Raw genomic sequence first — 20314 nt, 5'->3', positions numbered from 1 at the left:
GATCCACGTGATCTATTCCTTAGCCGTGTGCGGTGCCCCCTGCCACCATATACCTCGATAATACTGTAGCGGAGTTTAGGCGAAGCCCTGCTGCTGTAGTACATCAAGATCGTCACCACGCCGTCGTGCTGACGGAACTCTTCCCCGACACTTTGCTGGATCGGAGTCCGGGGATCGTCATCGAGCTGAACGTGTGCTCGAACTCGGAGGTGCCGTAGCTTCGGTGCTTGATCGGTTGGATCGTGAAGACGTACGACTACTTCCTCTACGTCGTGTCATCGCTTCCGCAGTCGGTCTGCGTTGGGTACGTACACAACACTCTCCCCCTCGTTGCTGTGCATCACATGATCTTGCGTGAGCGTAGGAAATTTTTGAAATTACTACGAAACCCTTCAGTGGCATCCGAGCCTAGGTTATTTATGTTGATGTTATATGCACGAGTAGAACACAAGTGAGTTGTGGACGATACAAGTCATACTGCCTACCAGCATGTCATACTTTGGTTCGGCGGTATTGTTGGACGAGACGACCCGGACCAACCTTACGCGTACGCTTACGCGAGACCGGTTCCCTCGACGTGCTTTGCACAGTGATGGCTTGCGGGCGACTGTCTCTCCAACTTTAGTTGAACCAAGTATGGCTACGCCCGGTCCTTGCGAAGGTTAAAACGGAGTCTATTTGACAAACTATCATTGTGGTTTTGATGCGTAGGTGAGATTGGTTCTTACTTAAGCCCGTAGCAGCCACGTAAAACATGCAACAACAAAGTAGAGGACGTCTAACTTGTTTTTGCAGGGCATGTTGTGATGTGATATGGTCAAGGCATGATGCTGAATTTTATTGTATGAGATGATCATGTTTTGTAACCGAGTTATCGGCAACTGGCAGGAGCCATATGGTTGTCGCTTTATTGTATGCAATGCAATCGCGATGTAATGCTTTACTTTATTACTAAACGGTAGTGATAGTCGTGGAAGCATAAGATTGGTGAGACGACAACGATGCTACGATGGAGATCAAGGTGTCGCGCCGGTGACGATGGTGATCATGACGGTGCTTCGGAGATGGAGATCACAGGCACAAGATGATGATGGCCATATCATATCACTTATATTGATTGCATGTGATGTTTATCTTTTATGCATCTTATCTTGCTTTGATTGACGGTAGCATTATAAGATGATCTCTCACTAAATTATCAAGAAGTGTTCTCCCTGAGTATGCACCGTTGCGAAAGTTCTTCATGCTGAGACACCACGTGATGATCGGGTGTGATAGGCTCTACGTTCAAATACAACGGGTGCAAAACAGTTGCGCACGCAGAATACTCAGGTTATACTTGACGAGCCAAGCATATACAGATATGGCCTCGGAACACGGAGACCGAAAGGTCGAGCGTGAATCATATAGTAGATATGATCAACATAATGATGTTCACCGATGAAACTACTCCATCTCACGTGATGATCGGACATGGTTTAGTTGATTTGGATCACGTGATCACTTAGAGGATTAGAGGGATGTCTATCTAAGTGGGAGTTCTTAAGTAATATGATTAATTGAACTTAAATTTATCATGAACTTAGTCCCTGATAGTATCTTGCTTGTTTATGTTGATTGTAGATAGATGGCTCGTGCTGTTGTTCCGTTGAATTTTAATGCGTTCCTTGAGAAAGCAAAGTTGAAAGATGATGGTAGCAATTACACGGACTGGGTCCGTAACTTGAGGGTTATCCTCATTGCTGCACAGAAGAATTACGTCCTGGAAGCACCGCTGGGTGCCAGGCCTGCTGCTAGAGCAACGCCAGATGTTATGAACGTCTGGCAGAGCAAAGCTGATGACTACTCGATAGTTCAGTGTGCCATGCTTTACGGCTTAGAATCGGGACTTCAACGACGTTTTAAACGTCATGGAGCATATGAGATGTTCCAGGAGTTGAAGTTGATATTTCAAGCAAATGCCCGGATTGAGAGATATGAAGTCTCCAATAAGTTCTATAGCTGCAAGATGGAGGAGAACAGTTCTGTCAGTGAGCATATACTCAAAATGTCTGGGTATAATAATCACTTGATTCAATTGGGAGTTAATCTTCCAGATGATTGCGTCATTGACAGAATTCTCCAATCACTGCCACCAAGCTACAAGAGCTTCGTGATGAACTATAATATGAAAGGGATGAACAAGACTATTCCCGAGCTCTTCGCGATGCTGAAAGCTGCGGAGGTAGAAATCAAGAAAGAGCATCAAGTGTTGATGGTCAACAAGACCACTAGTTTCAAGAAAAAGGGCAAAGGAAAGAAGAAGGGGAACTTCAAGAAGAACGGCAAGCCAGTTGCTGCTCAAGAGAAGAAACCCAAGTCTGGACCTAAGCCTGAAACTGAGTGCTTCTACTGCAAGCAGACTGGTCACTGGAAGCGGAACTGCCCCAAGTATTTGGCGGATAAGAAGGATGGCAAGGTGAACAAAGGTATATGTGATATACATGTCATTGATGTGTACCTTACTAATGCTCGCAATAGCACCTGGGTATTTGATACTGGTTCTGTTGCTAATATTTGCAACTCGAAACAGGGGCTACGGATTAAGCGAAGATTGGCTAAGGACGAGGTGACGATGCGCGTGGGAAACGGTTCCAAAGTCGATGTGATCGCGGTCGGCACGCTACATCTACATCTACCTTCGGGATTAATATTAGACCTAAATAATTGTTATTTGGTGCCAGCGTTGAGCATGAACATTATATCTGGATCTTGTTTAATGCGAGACGGTTATTCATTTAAATCAGAGAATAATGGTTGTTCTATTTATATGAGTAATATCTTTTATGGTCATGCACCCTTGAAGAGTGGTCTATTGAATCTCGATAGTAGTAATACACATATTCATAATGTTGAAGCCAAAAGATACAGAGTTGATAATGAAAGTGCAACTTATTTGTGGCACTGTCGTTTAGGTCATATCGGTATAAAGCGCATGAAGAAACTCCATACTGATGGACTTTTGGAACCACTTGATTATGAATCACTTGGTACTTGCGAACCGTGCCTCATGGGCAAGATGACTAAAACACCGTTCTCCGGTACTATGGAGAGAGCAACAGATTTGTTGGAAATCATACATACCGATGTATGTGGTTCGATGAATATTGAGGCTCATGGCGGATATCGTTATTTTCTCACCTTCACAGATGATTTAAGCAGATATGGGTATATCTACTTAATGAAACATAAATCTGAAACATTTGAAAAGTTCAAAGAATTTCAGAGTGAAGTTGAAAATCATCGTAACAAGAAAATAAAGTTTCTACGATCTGATCGTGGAGGAGAATATTTGAGTTACGAGTTTGGTGTACATTTGAAAAACTGTGGAATAGTTTCGCAACTCACGCCACCCGGAACACCACAGCGTAATGGTGTGTCCGAACGTCGTAATCGTACTTTACTGGATATGGTGCGATCTATGATGTCTCTTACTGATTTACCGCTATCGTTTTGGGGTTATGCTTTAGAGACGGCCGCATTCACGTTAAATAGGGCACCATCAAAATCTGTTGAGACGACGCCTTATGAACTGTGGTTTGGCAAGAAACCGAAGTTGTCGTTTCTTAAAGTTTGGGGCTGCGATGCTTATGTGAAAAAGCTTCAACCTGATAAGCTCGAACCCAAATCGGAGAAATGTGTCTTCACAGGATACCCAAAGGAAACTGTTGGGTACACCTTCTATCACAGATCCGAAGGCAAGACATTCGTTGCCAAGAATGGATCCTTTCTAGAGAAGGAGTTTCTCTCGAAAGAAGTGAGTGGGAGGAAAGTAGAACTTGATGAGGTAACTGTACCTGCTCCCTTGCTGGAAAGTAGTACATCACAGAAAAATGTTTCAGTGACACCTACACCAGTTAGTGAGGAAGCCAATGATAATGATCATGAAACTTCAGATCAAGATACTACTGAACCTCGTAGATCAACCAGAGTAAGATCCGCACCAGAGTGGTACAGTAATCCTGTTCTGCAAGTCATGCTACTAGATCATGATGAACCTACGAACTATGAAGAAGCGATGGTGAGCCCAGATTCCGCAAAGTGGCTTGAAGCCATGAAATCTGAGATGGGATCCATGTATGAGAACAAAGTATGGACTTTGGTTGACTTGCCCGATGATCGGCAAGCAATTGAGAATAAATGGATCTTCAAGAAGAAGACTGACGCTGATGGTAATGTTACTGTCTACAAAGCTCGACTTGTCGCGAAAGTTTTTCGACAAGTTCAAGGGATTGACTACGATGAGACCTTCTCACCCGTAGCAATGCTTAAGTCCGTCCGAATCATGTTAGCGATTGCCGCATTTTATGATTATGAAATTTGGCAGATGGATGTCAAAACTGCATTCCTGAATGGATTTCTGGAAGAAGAGTTGTATATGATGCAACCGGAAGGTTTTGTCGATCCAAAGGGAGCTAACAAAGTGTGCAAGCTCCAGCGATCCATTTATGGACTGGTGCAAGCCTCTCGGAGTTGGAATAAACGTTTTGATAGTGTGATCAAAGCATTTGGTTTTATACAGACTTTCGGAGAAGCCTGTATTTACAAGAAAGTGAGTGGGAGCTCTGTAGCATTTCTGATATTATATGTGGATGACATATTTGCTAATTGGAAATGATATAGAATTTCTGGATAGCATAAAGGATAACTGAATAAGAGTTTTCAATGAAAAGACCTCGGTGAAACTGACATATTAGGCATTAAGATTCTATAGAGATAGATTCAAGGCTAATTGACTTTCACCAAAGCACATACCTTGACAAAATTTGAAGAAGTTCAAAATGGAATCAAGCAAAAAGTTCTGCTGTGTTTACAAGGTGTGAAGTGAGTAAGACTCAATGCCGACCCACTGCAGAAGATAGAGAGAATAGAAAGATGTCCCTATGCCATCAGCATAGGTCTATCATGTATGCAATTGCTGTGTTACCAGACCTGATGTGCCTGCTATAAGTTTAGCAGGGAGTACCAAAGTATCCAGGAATGGATCACTGGACAGCGGTCAAGAACATCCTTAAAACCTGAAAAGGACTAAGGATATGTTTCTCGTATATGGAGGTGACAAAGAGCTCATCCGTAAAGGTACGTTGATGCAAGCTTTGACACTGATCCGGACGATTCTAAATCGCAAACCGGATACGTGTTTACATTAAACGGTGGAGCTGTCAGTTGGTGCAGTTCTAAACAAAGCGTCGTAGCGGGATCTACATGTGAAGCGGAGTACATAGCTGCTTCAGAAGCAGCAAACGAAGGAGTCTGGATGAAGGAGTTCATATCCGATCTAGGTGTCATACCTAGTGCATCGGGTCCAATGAAAACCTTTTGTGACAATACTGGTGCAATTGCCTTGGCAAAGGAATCCAGATTTCACAAAAGGACCAAACACATCAAGAGACGCTTCAACTCCATCCGGGATCTAGTCCAGGTGGGAGACATAGAGATTTGCAAGATACATACGGATCTGAATGTTGCAGACCCGTTGACTAAGCCTCTTCCACGAGCAAAACATGATCAGCACCAAAGCTCCATGGGTGTTAGAATCATTACAGTGTAATCTAGATTATTGACTCTAGTGCAAGTGGGAGACTGAAGGAAATATGCCCTAGAGGCAATAATAAAGTTATTATTTATTTCCTTATAATCATGATAAATGTTTATTATTCATGCTAGAATTGTATTAACCGGAAACATAATACATGTGTGAATACATAGACAAACAAAGTGTCACTAGTATGCCTCTACTTGACTAGCTCGTTAATCAAAGATGGTTATGTTTCCTAACCATGAACAATGAGTTGTTATTTGATTAACGAGGTCACATCATTAGTTGAATGATCTGATTGACATGACCCATTCCATTAGCTTAGCACGATCGTTTAGTATGTTGCTATTGCTTTCTTCATGACTTATACATGTTCCTATGACTATGAGATTATGCAACTCCCGTTTGCCGGAGGAACACTTTGGGTGCTACCAAACGTCACAACGTAACTGGGTGATTATAAAGGAGCATTACAGGTGTCTCCAAAGGTAGATGTTGGGTTGGCGTATTTCGAGATTAGGATTTGTCACTCCGATTGTCGGAGAGGTATCTCTGGGCCCTCTCGGTAATACACATCACATAAGCCTTGCAAGCATTACAACTAATATGTTAGTTGTGAGATGATGTATTACGGAACGAGTAAAGAGGACTTGCCGGTAACGAGATTGAACTAGGTATTGGATACCAACGATCGAATCTCGGGCAAGTAACATACCGATGACAAAGGGAACAACGTATGTTGTTATGCGGTCTGACCGATAAAGATCTTCGTAGAATATGTAGGAGCCAATATGGGCATCCAGGTCCCGCTATTGGTTATTGACCGGAGACGTGTCTCGGTCATGTCTACATTGTTCTCGAACCCGTAGGGTCCGCACGCTTAAGGTTACGATGATAGTTATATTATGAGTTTATGCATTTTGATGTACCGAAGGTTGTTCGGAGTCCCGGATGTGATCATGGACATGACGAGGAGTCTCGAAATGATCGAGACGTAAAGATTGATATATTGGAAGCCTATGTTTGGATATCGGATGTGTTCCGGGTGAAATCGGGATTTTACCGGAATACCGGGAGGGTTACCGGAACCCCCCGGGAGCTATATGGGCCATAGTGGGCCTTGGTGGAAAAGAGAAGAGGCTGCCCTAGATGGGCTGTGCGCCTCCCCCTTCTCCTAGTCCTATTAGGACTAGGAGAGGTGGCCAGCCCCCTCCTCCTCTTTTCCCCCTCCGCGAATCCTATTCCAACTAGGATTGGGGGGGGAATCCTACTCCCAGAGGGAGTAGGACTCTCCTGCGCCCTCCTCCTTGGCCGGCCAGCCTCCCCCCCTATACTCCTTTATATACGGAGGCAGGGGGCACCTCTAGACACACAAGTTGATCCACGTGATCTATTCCTTAGCCGTGTGCGGTGCCCCCTGCCACCATATACCTCGATAATACTGTAGCGGAGTTTAGGCGAAGCCCTGCTGCTGTAGTACATCAAGATCGTCACCACGCCGTCGTGCTAACGGAACTCTTCCCCGACACTTTGCTGGATCGGAGTCCGGGGATCGTCATCGAGCTGAACGTGTGCTCGAACTCGGAGGTGCCGTAGTTTCGGTGCTTGATCGGTTGGATCGTGAAGACGTACGACTACTTCCTCTACGTCGTGTCATCGCTTCCGCAGTCGGTCTGCGTTGGGTACGTAGACAACACTCTCCCCCTCGTTGCTATGCATCACATGATCTTGCGTGTGCGTAGGAAATTTTTTTAAATTACTACGAAACCCAACACGTGATACATGTGTGAATACATGGACCACAACATGTCCCTAGTGAGCCTCTAGTTGACTAGCTCGTTGATCAATAAATGGTTATGGTTTCCTAACCGTGGACATTGGATGTCATTGATAACGGGATCACACCATTAGGAGAATGATGTGATGGACAAGACCCAATTTTAAGCGTAGCACAAGATCGTGTAGTTCGTTTGCTAAAGCTTTTCTAATGTCAAGTATCATTTCCTTAGACCATGAGATTGTGCAACTCCCGGATACTGTAGGAATGCTTTGGGTGTACCAAACATCACAACGTAACTGGATGACTATAAAGGTGCACTACAGGTATCTCCAAAAGTGTCTATTGGATTGGCACGAATCGAGACTGGGATTTGTCACTCCGTATGACGGAGAGGTATCTCTGGGCCCACTCAGTAATGCATCATCATAATGAGCTCAATGTGACTAAGGAGTTGGTCACGTGATCATGCATTACGGAACGAGTAAAGTGACTTGCCGGTAACGAGATTGAACGAGGTATTGGGATACCGACGATCGAATCTCGGGCAAGTAAGATACCGATAGGCAAAGGGAATTGCATACGGGATTGATTGAATCCTTGACATCGTGGTTCATCCGATGAGATCATCATGGAACATGTAGGAGCGAACATAGGTATCCAGATCCCGCTGTTGGTTATTGGCCGGAGAGATGTCTCGGTCATGTCTACATGCCTCCCAAACCCGTAGGATCTACACACTTAAGGTTTGATGACGCTAGGGTTATAGGGAAAGTTTGTACGTGGTTACCGAATGTTGTTCTGAGTCCTGGATGAGATCCAGACGTCACGAGGAGTTCCGGAATGGTCCGGAGGTAAAGAATAATATATAGGAAGTGAGGTTTTGGTTACCGGAAGTGTTTCAGGCGTCACCGGTAATGTACCGGGATCACCGAAAGGGTTCCGGGGGTCCATCGGGAGGGGCCACCTGCCCCGGAGGCGTGCATGGGCCAAGAGTGGGAAGGGACCAGCCCCTGAGTGGGCTGTTGCGCCTCCCACCAAGGCCCAAGGCGCAGCTAGGAGGAGGAAGGGGAAACCCTAGGCGCAGATGGGCCTAAAGGCCCACCCTAGGGCGCGCCCCCCTCTCTCTCCCCTCTTGGCTGCCCCCTTCAGTCCCATCTAGGGTTGCCACATCCCCTAGGGTGGGAACCCTAGAGGGGGCGCAGCCACCTCCCCTCCTCCTATATATAGTGGGGGTCTTGGGGCTGCAAGGACACGAGTCTCTCTCTCCCTCGGCGCAGCCCTACCTCTCCACATCCTCATCCTTTGTAGTGCTTGGCAAAGCCCTACTGGAAACAACGCTGCTCCATCACCACCACGTCGTCGTGCTCCTGCTGGAGTGTTCTTCCCCAACCTCTCCCTCCTCCTTGCTGGATCAAGGTGTGGGAGACGTCACCGGGCTGCACGTGTGTTGAACGCGGAGGCGTCGTTGTTCGGCGCTTAGATCGGAATCGACCGCGATCTGAATCGCTGCGTGTACGACTCCTCCAACCGCGTTCTTGTAATGCTTCCGCATCGCGATCTTCAAGGGTATGAAGATACACTCCCCTCTCTCTCATTGCTACTCTCTCCATAGATTGATCTTGGTGATGCACATATATTTTTTAATTTTTGCAACGATCCCCAACAGGTGGTACTTATCTCTCAGCTAATCCAGTGTTTCATGCCAGGACTAAACACATTGAGATGGATTTTCATTTTGTCAGAGAAAGAGTTGCTCAGAAGCAACTTGACATTCGTTTTGTGCATTCCCGTGATCAAATTGCAGATGGATTCACAAAGGCATTGCATGTCAAGAGCTTTGAAAACTTCAAGTATAATCTCAACTTAATGCAGTTGTGATTAAGGAAGGATGTTAAACATGCAACATGTCATGTTATGTGACCGGCGCATCTCATAGGAGATAGTTGAGATAGTTATGTTTATCTCATGTAACCTCTTATCTTTATCTCCTTTCTTGATCTCCAAAATTGTAATCCAAACCGCATGTATGCGCTATTATGGGAGGTGCGCCCCATTATTTAACACGAAGCCGTCGGCCTGAGCAAGGCAAGGCAAGGCAAGACGTTTCGTTAGTTTGCACAGAAACCATACATCTACAAAAATATCTCAGCAAAGAAGCGGGAACCCTATACGAAAACAACACAAGGCATCCCTTGATGAACTGCAAGTAGCATTTCGCAAGGCACTAACTGAAGTGGTGGTTAATTCTCTATGTCTCTCTAGCTAGCAAGCAAATACAAAGTCTGGCATCATCATGCATGCAACTCATGTTTGCTGCTTGCATTGGCAAATGGCACGAGCTCTTCAATCAGTCAAACACCACATTAGCATCTGACATGCGCACAAAGTGCTCTGCCTTTATAGGTGTATCGTCAAGTCGGTAGACGTCGTAGATGCAGTCACCATCCACGTAACCCACGCAGCTACTTACCTCGCCGCTGTGCGCGATGATCTTATTGTTAGGGTACGATTTTGAATATACTTCTTCTCCACACAGCATCGTCTCGAACTCGATGTCGTGCCCGTGGAAACTTTCCCTTGATGGGTGTACGATCCTGCTCCCATCGTACTCGCAGTACATGCAACGGACTTGCTCTGCCATGCAAACATACAAGTGTCGTTTGCCGATCGTGCATCAAGACGTCATGTTATTTATAGTTGGTTTTGGATGGTAGAGTGAACAAAATTTACTCATATATTCATGAACAACAATTAGTTACCTACTCCCTCCGTTTTTTTAGTCTACATATAAGTTTTGGTCAAAGTCATACTTTGTAAAGTGAGTACAAGTGAGCAAACCAGAAAGCCATTCTAGACTGTTCATGTCCGAAAATTTAACCCAATAAGAGTGGCGCAAAGAGCAAATGCTCACATTAGCCACATCATCGAGGCGCACTGTTCGGGGCGGCCAATCGGGATCGAGCTTCGCGCTGGTCTCTGGTTTGCGTCTCATAGGAAGCTTCCTTCCCACCCCCACCTTACTTCGTCGCTAAGAAAAGAGGGAGACAACCTGAGAGTGGATGATCTGCACACGGGGGCATCTGCACCCGCTTTTTAAAAATGTACTTTTTACGTGTTTTGTAATGTTCAAAAATTCAAAAAAAAATTATGCATACATGTTGGCAAAGGTACGTCCACGGTACAAAGTTTTGTGTAAAAAAGTATTTTTGTTTTGTCTTAGTAAAAAAGACAAATTTTACTGCTTCTAAATAGCGTTTCACGGTACAAAATTTTGTCTTTTTTACACATGCTACAAAAAAAGTTGTTTTTCCGTGAAACTTTCTGCACATACATAGAATATGGTGATGTCCGCGGGCACATTTTTTTAGAATTTTTTGACATTGCAAAATGTGTTTTCCAAAGTGGATTCATATGTACCCGGGTTCATCCATACACTTCTTGAGACAACCTCATGTAACACCTCCTCCCTCCCGTGAAACCTTTCCTCGATGAAAATAGCCAGAGAGAAGGAAATAAACTGCCGCCCCTCTCTCCCACGCTACCTCTCTTCCGCCATCGCCGCCGCCTCCCATCCCAGATCCTCCGGCTCTGTCGTGCTTGCCTCCGGAGGAAGGGCCCCTTCCGAGACTCACTTCTCCCCCGAGTCAGTTCGTGTGGGAGCCATTGTCGTCCTCTCCCCTCGGTGCGCGGCGCCGGAGAGAGCGACCAGAAGGTCCAGCAGTCCATGTCGTCATCGTCCTACCTCGTCGTGTGGCGGCCTCGAAGAGAAGGACGAGGAGGTTGAGCAGTCCTGCTGTCTTCGCCATCGCCTGATCTGGTTAAAGTTGGAGGTAAATAGCTTTTTTGGGTTCATTCATTTATAGGATTCTATGAGGAGTTGTGCTTTGATGATCTTGAAGCCGCCACCGTCAGCCACCTCTAGCGCAGCCACAAACTGGCGCAACCTCCCGCGGCTTCCCGCCCTCGCCCACAAGGATAAAGAATAGTCGCGCTGTCCCCACCCCACGATGCCGTCTGCATTGATCTGAAGCCCGCAGAGGACGGGGATGAGGTGGGAGTGGAGATGCGAGTCGTCAGTAGACGGGAGGCGATGCCGTTGGTACGGGTCACACAGGTGTTCGGCGGAGGGTGCCATTTTCCTCGCGTGACTCATCAGATCCGACCTTAGGTTGGCGCCAGCTGTTGATGGAGCCGTCACACTGCGGCCCGGTGGTGAGTCCATCGTCCATTCATTCCTCTATAACTCGCACATATTTGAATTAGTTGTCGTTTTCCATCCATGGATGATTAGTGTAGAATAGAATCCTGGTAGTGGTCTTGATTGGGAGTGCCATCGTGGGTTTGAGGATTGTGTAAAAGCTCTCCTGATCGCTGTATTTGGATGGTTGCTTTAGATTGGTCTGCTTTTGGCTGTAGAGATTCTGACCAGGTTTAACCTTGGACATGGAGTGTCTAGCTTGGCACCATGTTACTGTACTTTGTGGTGGACACATGGAGCATGTTGATGGCTTCTAAGCATTTCTTGGTCTTATGTGCTTGTTAGATTTTACTGGAAACCTTGTTATCCTTGGGCTTTACCATTGTGAAGTTCAACACTATGTTCTGTCCATTCAGTACAGAACAATCAAACCTGCAGTTTTTTGACTTTTAGTTTTGCATGGATCATTAGTAATTTATAGTTGTATTTGGGTTGGTACTAGGACGACTGTTAAGTAAGACTATAGGGTCTCTTGTTAATTGTCATGAGTTTGTCATTTTCAGCAAAGCAATGATTCATATCTTGTGCTGTCGTTTTAAACGAAAATTGTGTTCCTCCTTTTTTTGGTCGGTGCACATTGACTGATTGGATTCTTACTATTTCCTACTGTTTTTCAGCATCCATGGTGTGTGTGCAAATCATCAATCATCATGTTCGATGTCACCTCCCGGCTAAACTACAAGAACGTTCCCACATGGCACAGAGACATCTGCAGGTAGAGTATATATGCTCACCCAGAATATCTTCAGTTTCCACCTAGCTCCTATTCCATTAGTTGTCCTAAATTGATCTGACACATCTCTTGAATTATCCTTTATTGCAATCAGGGTGCGAGATATGTAGCTCTGTTGTACAAGTCTTGATACTAACAGTTTCACAATAATTATTAACATCCCTATTCGTGGCATCAATTATTTATTTCTAGAGATTTCTTTCTCGTAGCTATTATATTCTATATCCTTATCCATAAATTAATATTTTGTTTAATGATATCAGGCATTCTTATCTGGCAGACCAGGCAGGTGGCGACAACCATTTGGATGGACAGAGGCATGAATCGACTACGACGATGGGCTCATCGACATCACCTGCCACTGCCAGAGCATTGACATCACTATCTCTAGGTCGTTCCCCTTTCTGTTGTTTTTCCTTGCTACTAAGTCACTCACATGCTTGGTTTCTCTCAAAAAATTTCACTTATTACATTGGATCATTGTGTTGTGCTGATGAAAATAATTGTGTGTGCGTGTATGTGATTGCATTTTCTACACGGTTGATGTGATTATGGGTACTTACAATGTACACTGGGCAATCAAACTAATATCCATATATCTTGCATCAATATAGTAGTTATTGATGACAGAACTTGTGACCAAAAACCATGGTAATTAAATGAAGAGACAACGTTACACTGGCTTCTATCTCCGTGAGGTCGGTAGGAATATGGTCATTGGTGCAACAAACCAGAGGAAGAAGTCCTGGTTCATCAATCATAGTTGTGAACCAAACACAGAGATGCAGAAATGGTTAGTTATATTGTACTACTTATTCTATATCCATGCTGATAACCCTCATATTTGCTAATGGTATCATGATATGTACCAACAGAAGTACACTTGGTGTTTGTTTTCCTGGTAGTATGCAACATTTAAAATGTTGAACTATTTTGGTGAAGAAGCTCTGTATATTGCTCAACTTGGAAACTATAGGATACTTCTTTTTTCTATACTTATTCTTGGCTCTCTAGATCAAGAAGATTACTTATAGCGGTGTGCTTGGTTTTATATTTGACTATTTTTAGTGTTGAGATGCTGCCTTTTTTCATCCATTTAGCTTACTTCGACTATTCCAAATGGTTAATACTTTTTGAAAGAAACCTCCTCTTTATTTAAATAGAAGTTCAGCTTTAGTATTCTTTACTGGATTTCACAATTCATAACCAATTCATGAAGGTCAGGCGATGGAAGAACCACCGCTGGAAGATCTGACCAGGCACTCTTTTCGCTTAAAGTTCATTGTACGATGCAAGAATATGGGAGCACTGGCACACAGATTCCGTTGTACTTTACATATTAAACTTTTTCATGCTAGATCGCAAGGTCAGTTTTGTACGGCGCCTGCGTTTTGTTGTGCATTATTAAAAAATGCATAAGTTTCTCTCAACTTTTAGTTCAAGGCAGTACACTAGAACGAGCGAGACCATTAAAGAGGATGCATCTCTTTTAAAAATAAGTTTGAAGAAGGGCTTATGTATACAATTGAAAGCTTTGACATATTCAAATCTAGGAAAAGAAACAGGGCAGGAAATCATCCATGTAGAATCAGTTTTGCCCAAAGAACAATAGTAAAGCCATTGATCCCTAGGCCAGACAGCCTCCCAATGTTTGCCTACAATGTGTTCCCGAAAATTTATTAGCAATAACGAAGCCATTTTCTTTCTTCCTCACCATTTCCAATTTTTGGCACAGTTTTTCTCTCTGCACAAGTAATTTTGAAGATGGGACCACTTTGTCTACTTTTACCCAATAGGTTCATACTCTACAAAATTTATGTCTTTTCTGTTTGATTCTTCAGCAGGACCATCTGTGAACAAGAGTACATCTTTTAAGCGTTGAGACAAGCAACAATGACAGCAGAGGAAACCAAAGGTGCAATGTCTTTAGGCTTCGTTCTACTGTGCATTTATCATTTTTATCCTCCGTAACTTTGTTTATGTCCTTCCTTTTTGCTTATGTATGCATAGCTCCAACAAGGGTATTAGGTTGAATATGTTTAGTTATGATAACATACAAACAAAAACAGCCTCCATTAACTGTTTACAAGATTAGGTAGCTTTTCACTGTTGGGAAAGGTTAAATATCTCACACAAAAGCTAAAATGATAACTAGATAAATTCTTGCACCTAAGATTGATATAGACTTCTTTTCTACTAGGACGAAAAAAAAAATTAACCTTGGTTGATTATGTCCCGGATAACACAGACTTAATGATTGATTTATCAACCATCACCTTCATGGCCTGTACCCAGCAAGGCATCTACCGACATGATTGTAAATGTCAGTCATGCAGGATTCAAAGCATTTGGCAGTACAAGATCTGAATATGCTTGCAGTTTTCAGTGCTTAACAGTAAAACTAAATTGCAGAAATTACATGGACGACTCACCCATAGAACAATATGCGCCACCAGCAGAACGTTTCATCTCTTGCTGGCAATTAGATGAAATTCCCATCCACAAGTTTTCTGACATGGTAATATTGCTGTCGCGGCCAGAGTCCCGTTTGATCATCCAAGAAAATGTCAAAGATATCTTTAAAGATATGAGGTTTCTTCTTATAAGAGTACAAAGATTTCCCGTCCTCCATCATCACACACACTATATGTAGCAATAAAACTGCTTCTTGATTCAGGTAAAATGTGGACTGATCACAATTCTGCCATGGTCTCTAGAATTTGAATCAGACGGATGCACCGTAACCCGGTCAGAGCCATTGCACATAAGAGGGCTACCATGTGGTTTATGCATGCCAGAAGTGATCCATTTTATCTCAGTTCAGTCAGAGCACACATTATAGTCTGCTGATGGTCCTGAGACTCTGTGAGCAGACAAATCTACAGATACAAATGCTCCATTTGGTGCACTAATATGAGCAACATCACAGGGCATGTGAGGATGAAGAAGCTGCTACTTAGGCTCGCCGATCTACGGACGTCCTCAGTTCAGCCAACATCCACTCTTTTAACAACAGAGGTGATCATCAATGTTCAGATAAACTAGCAGCAAAATGCAAAAATCACATGGTTTGCAAATAGTCTTTTCTTTGTCATAATGCCATCTGCCAGTTATCCATATTTTGTCAATTAAACATGGTAGAATTACCATACCTGTATTTTATTGCTGTAATATCTAGAGTGATCCGGTGTACTTTGTGTTGGAAATATGAGCAAATTACTACGAGATTTAATCCGAATAAACAGAATATAAATCATGACCACAACAGCAGAGATGAAACTAATCATGCGAACTAGCATAGCAGATGAACATATCACATCTAGGGCACATACTAAAAACATGAATTCTACCACGATCTCGAACAGGAAGGATAGAATCACATACGGTGCAGCACCGCCGGCGTTGATGTTGTCGCCCATGTCGTTGAGGATGAGGTTGCCGAGGTCGGGGAAGAAGTCGTCGTTCGCGAAGTCGTTGCTGCCAGCAGTCGCGCGAGTGCGCTCCCCAAAAACCTGATCGCCCCTCTCCCGTACAGGATCACGAGAGGCGGGGTTCCAGAGGCCTGTTGTCCCTTTTCGCGGTGCACGCCGGAAGGAGGGATGGAGAAGACTAGCTTGGCGGCGCAATGATCTGGAACGGTGATGAGAAACCATACGAAGCGGCGGCTAGGGTAGACGTCTGCCTGACTATATATTGCGGGCCTCAATCCCGCAACCCGTGGCACGGCGCGGCGAGCGAGGAGGAGGAGCGCGCGTGTAGGTCTCCTCTTCTCATGCTCATACAAGTGGTAGAAGAGCTCACCTTATAAAGAGGCGCAACTCTCTCTCAACTTCCAATGTGAGACTAAACTTTAGCCTCACTCACTCCACTCACATGTGTGCATGAATGGGCCAAGAGAATTTCAGAATTTTAGTTGGGCTTTGGGCCAAAGGCCTACTAGCAAAATTCCAACACTTTGTTGCCCGCAAGAAGATGAAACCTTGAGTGTTGAAGATAAACCGATTGTTGCCATGGAAATTTTCCGTACCTTTTGTCAACCGCTTGGTCTTTTTCAATTACGGTTAGATATTTGGTGTATATGGAGTTGTGAGAGCAACATGATTGTAAAAACAACACGTGCACTTTACACGGGCATCTTGCGGGGGCAAGGCGTGCCGCCGCTCCTTCTGCCTGCAAGTAATATACTTATGCGAGCTTTAATTGTATATAGTTTAGGCTTGCTCTACTATGAATGAACACTTTTTTTACTGTAGTTATATTGTTGTGCCTTATATTTTTAATGTAACTGTCGCTCTCACTAAGCTAAGCCATGGTAACAAATACAATAGCATGGTTAGTGCGCACAATCCCGCCACAAGAGGCGCCACCAGGTCAAACCAGTTCTCTTCCCCCCCCCCCCCCCCCCCCCCCCCCCCCCCGTCGTCCGCTCAGGCGACTCGGGAGGCGACTAGGGTTTCCGCCCAGCGCCGCCACCCCTCACCTCCTTCCCCCTCGTCGCCACCCGAGGTGGCCGGCGGCAAGCCATGCGCGGTCGCCGGTGACGGTGGCGGCGAGGCCCTGCTCGCTCCGTTCCTGGCGGAGGACTCCGGATCTGGGGCGGCGGCCCTTGGCGCGGCGGCGGCGCCCTCCCGGCTGGCGGTGTCCGTGGGTGGTCCTAGCCGGCGTTCCCGACCACGCGGGTGGTGGGACGGCGGCGGGTGGTGGCCGCGGCGTGGAGATCCCCCTCCTCGTCAGATCTGAGGTTCGACTCCCCTCCCCTTCAGCTCCCTCATCCTTGCCGGTTCCAGCAGCTTCGGTCGCCAGATTGGTGTGGATGGGTGCCCGGTGGTGCGGTTTTGGGACCGTGGGAAACCACTGGTCGGCTGGTCCGGCCCGGCAGCAGCGACGCCCTTGGGCGCCGCCCTTCCTCCTTGGAGGTGCAGCTGAGATCCCAACCCTATCCACCCCCGCTCCCCTCCCGGATGAAAGCCCAAAATCCTTCTAGGATTGGGCGGTGACGGCGCGCTTCGCGTCGTGCCCTCCTTGGAGGCGCCGCCTGGGGAGTGTGCGTTCGGGTGAGGGGCGACAAAGGTGGAGTTTTCGGGCGGCTCTGGTTATCAGGTGGCAGTGGTTGATCTGGCTCGCAGGGAAGTCTGTCCCCGCTCCCCTCAAGTGCGGTGCTCCTTGGCGGTGGCGTGTCTAGCTCAGCTCCGGCGGTACGGCGTCTGCGATCCGGCGGTAGGGGATAGGGTTCCTCTTCCCGGCAGTAGCAACACGTCCCTGGCCGTGGACGCCCGGTGTTTCTCTTCAGCGGCCGACGACTCCTGCTCCTCGTCGTTCTGCGGCCTCTCCTGATGTCCTTGCTGCTCGTCCTTCAGTGGCTCCTCCCGGTGGCTTTCCCGCTGTTTTTCAGGTGTCCTATGTTGCTTCGGTGTGTCAGATGAGGTGTGCTCATGTCCTAGGAGGATGTGCTCTGTGACTGTTCCAGGACTCGAGGACGGCATCTCTCCTGCTCTAGGGTGAGCGTCTCTCATGTCCGTCGGCGGCGCCTTTCGATCCAAGGCGAGAGGGAAGGGTCCCTCTACGGCGAGAGCAAAGGAAGATGCTTGATTTCCTCCAACCTTGGACTCGATCATGTCCATAACTCCACTCTGTTTCTGCAGGTCCTTGTTGTGCTCATGCTGCTCGCAATTCTCGGTTCTTGTTTGCTGCGGTCGGCGGCGTGTACTAGCTTGGGCTTTTGTTTTGAGCTAGTTTTCGGCATTGAGTTGTAAGCTTCCTAGGGTGCTCCCTTGTATCGTTCGGCTGTTGTACTTGTTCCTGTGTTGTAATTCCTGGCCGGTTGATGGCTTTGTTAATTCAAAGCCGGGCTCATCGCGAGCCTTCATTCTAAAAGAAAAAAAGAGGCGCCACCTGGCCACTGGTCTTTGTAATTCATGGCGTTCAGGGAGCAAGGCGTGAGCGCGTAGATGGCCAGGGAGTGGGTGACATCACTTACTGAACAATAACAGGGCTGCTAATTGTCGTCCTAAAATTGAAATATACTCACACCTGCAGAGCTCATTGAACACTTTGTTAAAGGGATATCTGCTCTGAAAGTGGTCTCTTAAAGAAGCCTATGCAGCTTGGCGACTGAATCGGAAGCCTCATGCTGTGCAGACTGCAGAGGATGAGCTAATACATCTGGTCTCACACATAACAGTACTATATGTGGACGATGACTTAAACCAACTGTAATTATGGTCCAGCACACGCAGTGGTGCCTCCTTAATACCTATACGATGGTGTACAGAATACAGTGATTGACGATGGCCTTCTCAAAGAAGGGGAAAATGTGATGCAACAATGCCATTAAATTACAGTTTACAAATTTGTGGAAGCAGGTAAGGATTTAATCTTCTCTAGTCTAGTCTAGAAATAAAGTTCACATAGGGTGCAGTAGTTTTAGTCCGACTTCAGAAAGAAAGCTTATTTTTCAGTGTGTATTGCCAATATGTATGAACAGGATTCTTTTATTCTGCCAAAAATAGGACCATGGCAATAGCTCAGATGCTAAAAAATAATCTTCACCTTTTTAATCATCTGCCCGTGCCGAACTTGACAGCTGAACAGAGCGTATGCTACTCTGCTATTCCTTTATTTGGTTTTCTACGTTTTAAACCTCCAGAGACTCCAGCAGTGGCGGAGGTAGAGGGTAGACAGGGTGGGCCCACCCTAAGATTGGAAAATGGCCTTTTTACCATAGGGAAAAAGCTAAAAAATAAAAGAAAACAATAAAATTATATGTATAACTGCACTATTGGCCCACACTGGCCCAGTAGGCTAGGTCCGCCACTGGACTCCAGCATGTGGAAACAGAGCTGTTGCTGTTTTTTGCTAGAAACCTTGCCATTGGTTATTTTCTTGATGTTCTTTTTAGCTTCTATCTACTGTCTTGCGTAACTATCCATTGTTTTCAGTAATTTGTCAGAACGATTTTTATGTTTCTGGTGCAGAGTGAATCACTACTCACAGCGCACGGATTTCTAACGATGGACAGGATATGGGGTCTAGGAGGCCGAAGCAGAAGCAGAAGCTCCCCTCGGAGTTGCCTCGCCCGCCCGTAGCAGCTCTCGACCTTGACGAGAAGCTCTCCTCTCTCTTGACGATGAGCTTGTCGTCCTGAGTGCGGCGAACGAAGCCGCTGCTTCCATTGGATGGGGAGGAGAATCCGCTTTTTTCCTGTCAAGTATTTCTATTTGGGGGATCGGCAGTGCGCAGGGCAAGGCGAATCGTGCTGCCGGTGACGGGATGATCGACGGCGGCGCGCCGGGGTCGAGGGAGAGAACCCCGAAATTGTTGGGCTCAAACCAGACTCTGTTTTAAATCGGCCCATTTTTCTTTCGTTAGAAGTTGTTAGTATTAAAATAGTTTTCGTTGTCTCAAACAAAAATTAAAATAGTTTTCTAAATCAGTAGTACTCCATCAGATCCATATTAGTACTCCCTCCGTTCCGAATTACTTGTCGCAGGTAGGGATGTATCTAGATATATTTTAGTTCTAGATACATCCATTTCTGCGACAAGTAATTTAGAACGGAGAAAGTAATATTTATTAGATGGAGTACTGATTTTACACTAAATCCGAGTCCCAATATAGTAAAATTATAATTCTTTGAAATGTTTGTTATGTCGATTGTGCGACGAATAGGGACAACAACGGAATAATTGTTTTTCAGCAAAATGACATGCCATTCGTTTCTAAATATAGCACACATTTTTTTTGTAAAAGTTAAATATGTTCATGTTTGACCAAGTTTAAGAAAAAACATCAATATCCATAATAACCCTCTTTAAACTAAAACCACGACTAGAGTTATGGAGCGGAGGGAGTACAAAATAAGTAGTGTACTTTTACATTTTATTTATTTAATATTTTAATAGAAAACATGGTTGTGCGTACAACAGGAGAAAAAAAATCTCATGTTGCGGCACAATAAGCATGGCT

This window comes from Triticum urartu, chromosome 6 (genome assembly GCF_003073215.2).
Source record: "Triticum urartu cultivar G1812 chromosome 6, Tu2.1, whole genome shotgun sequence".
NCBI lineage: Eukaryota > Viridiplantae > Streptophyta > Magnoliopsida > Poales > Poaceae > Triticum > Triticum urartu.
The sequence above is the reverse complement of the archived record's forward strand: the minus strand, read 5'-3'. Positions refer to the sequence as shown.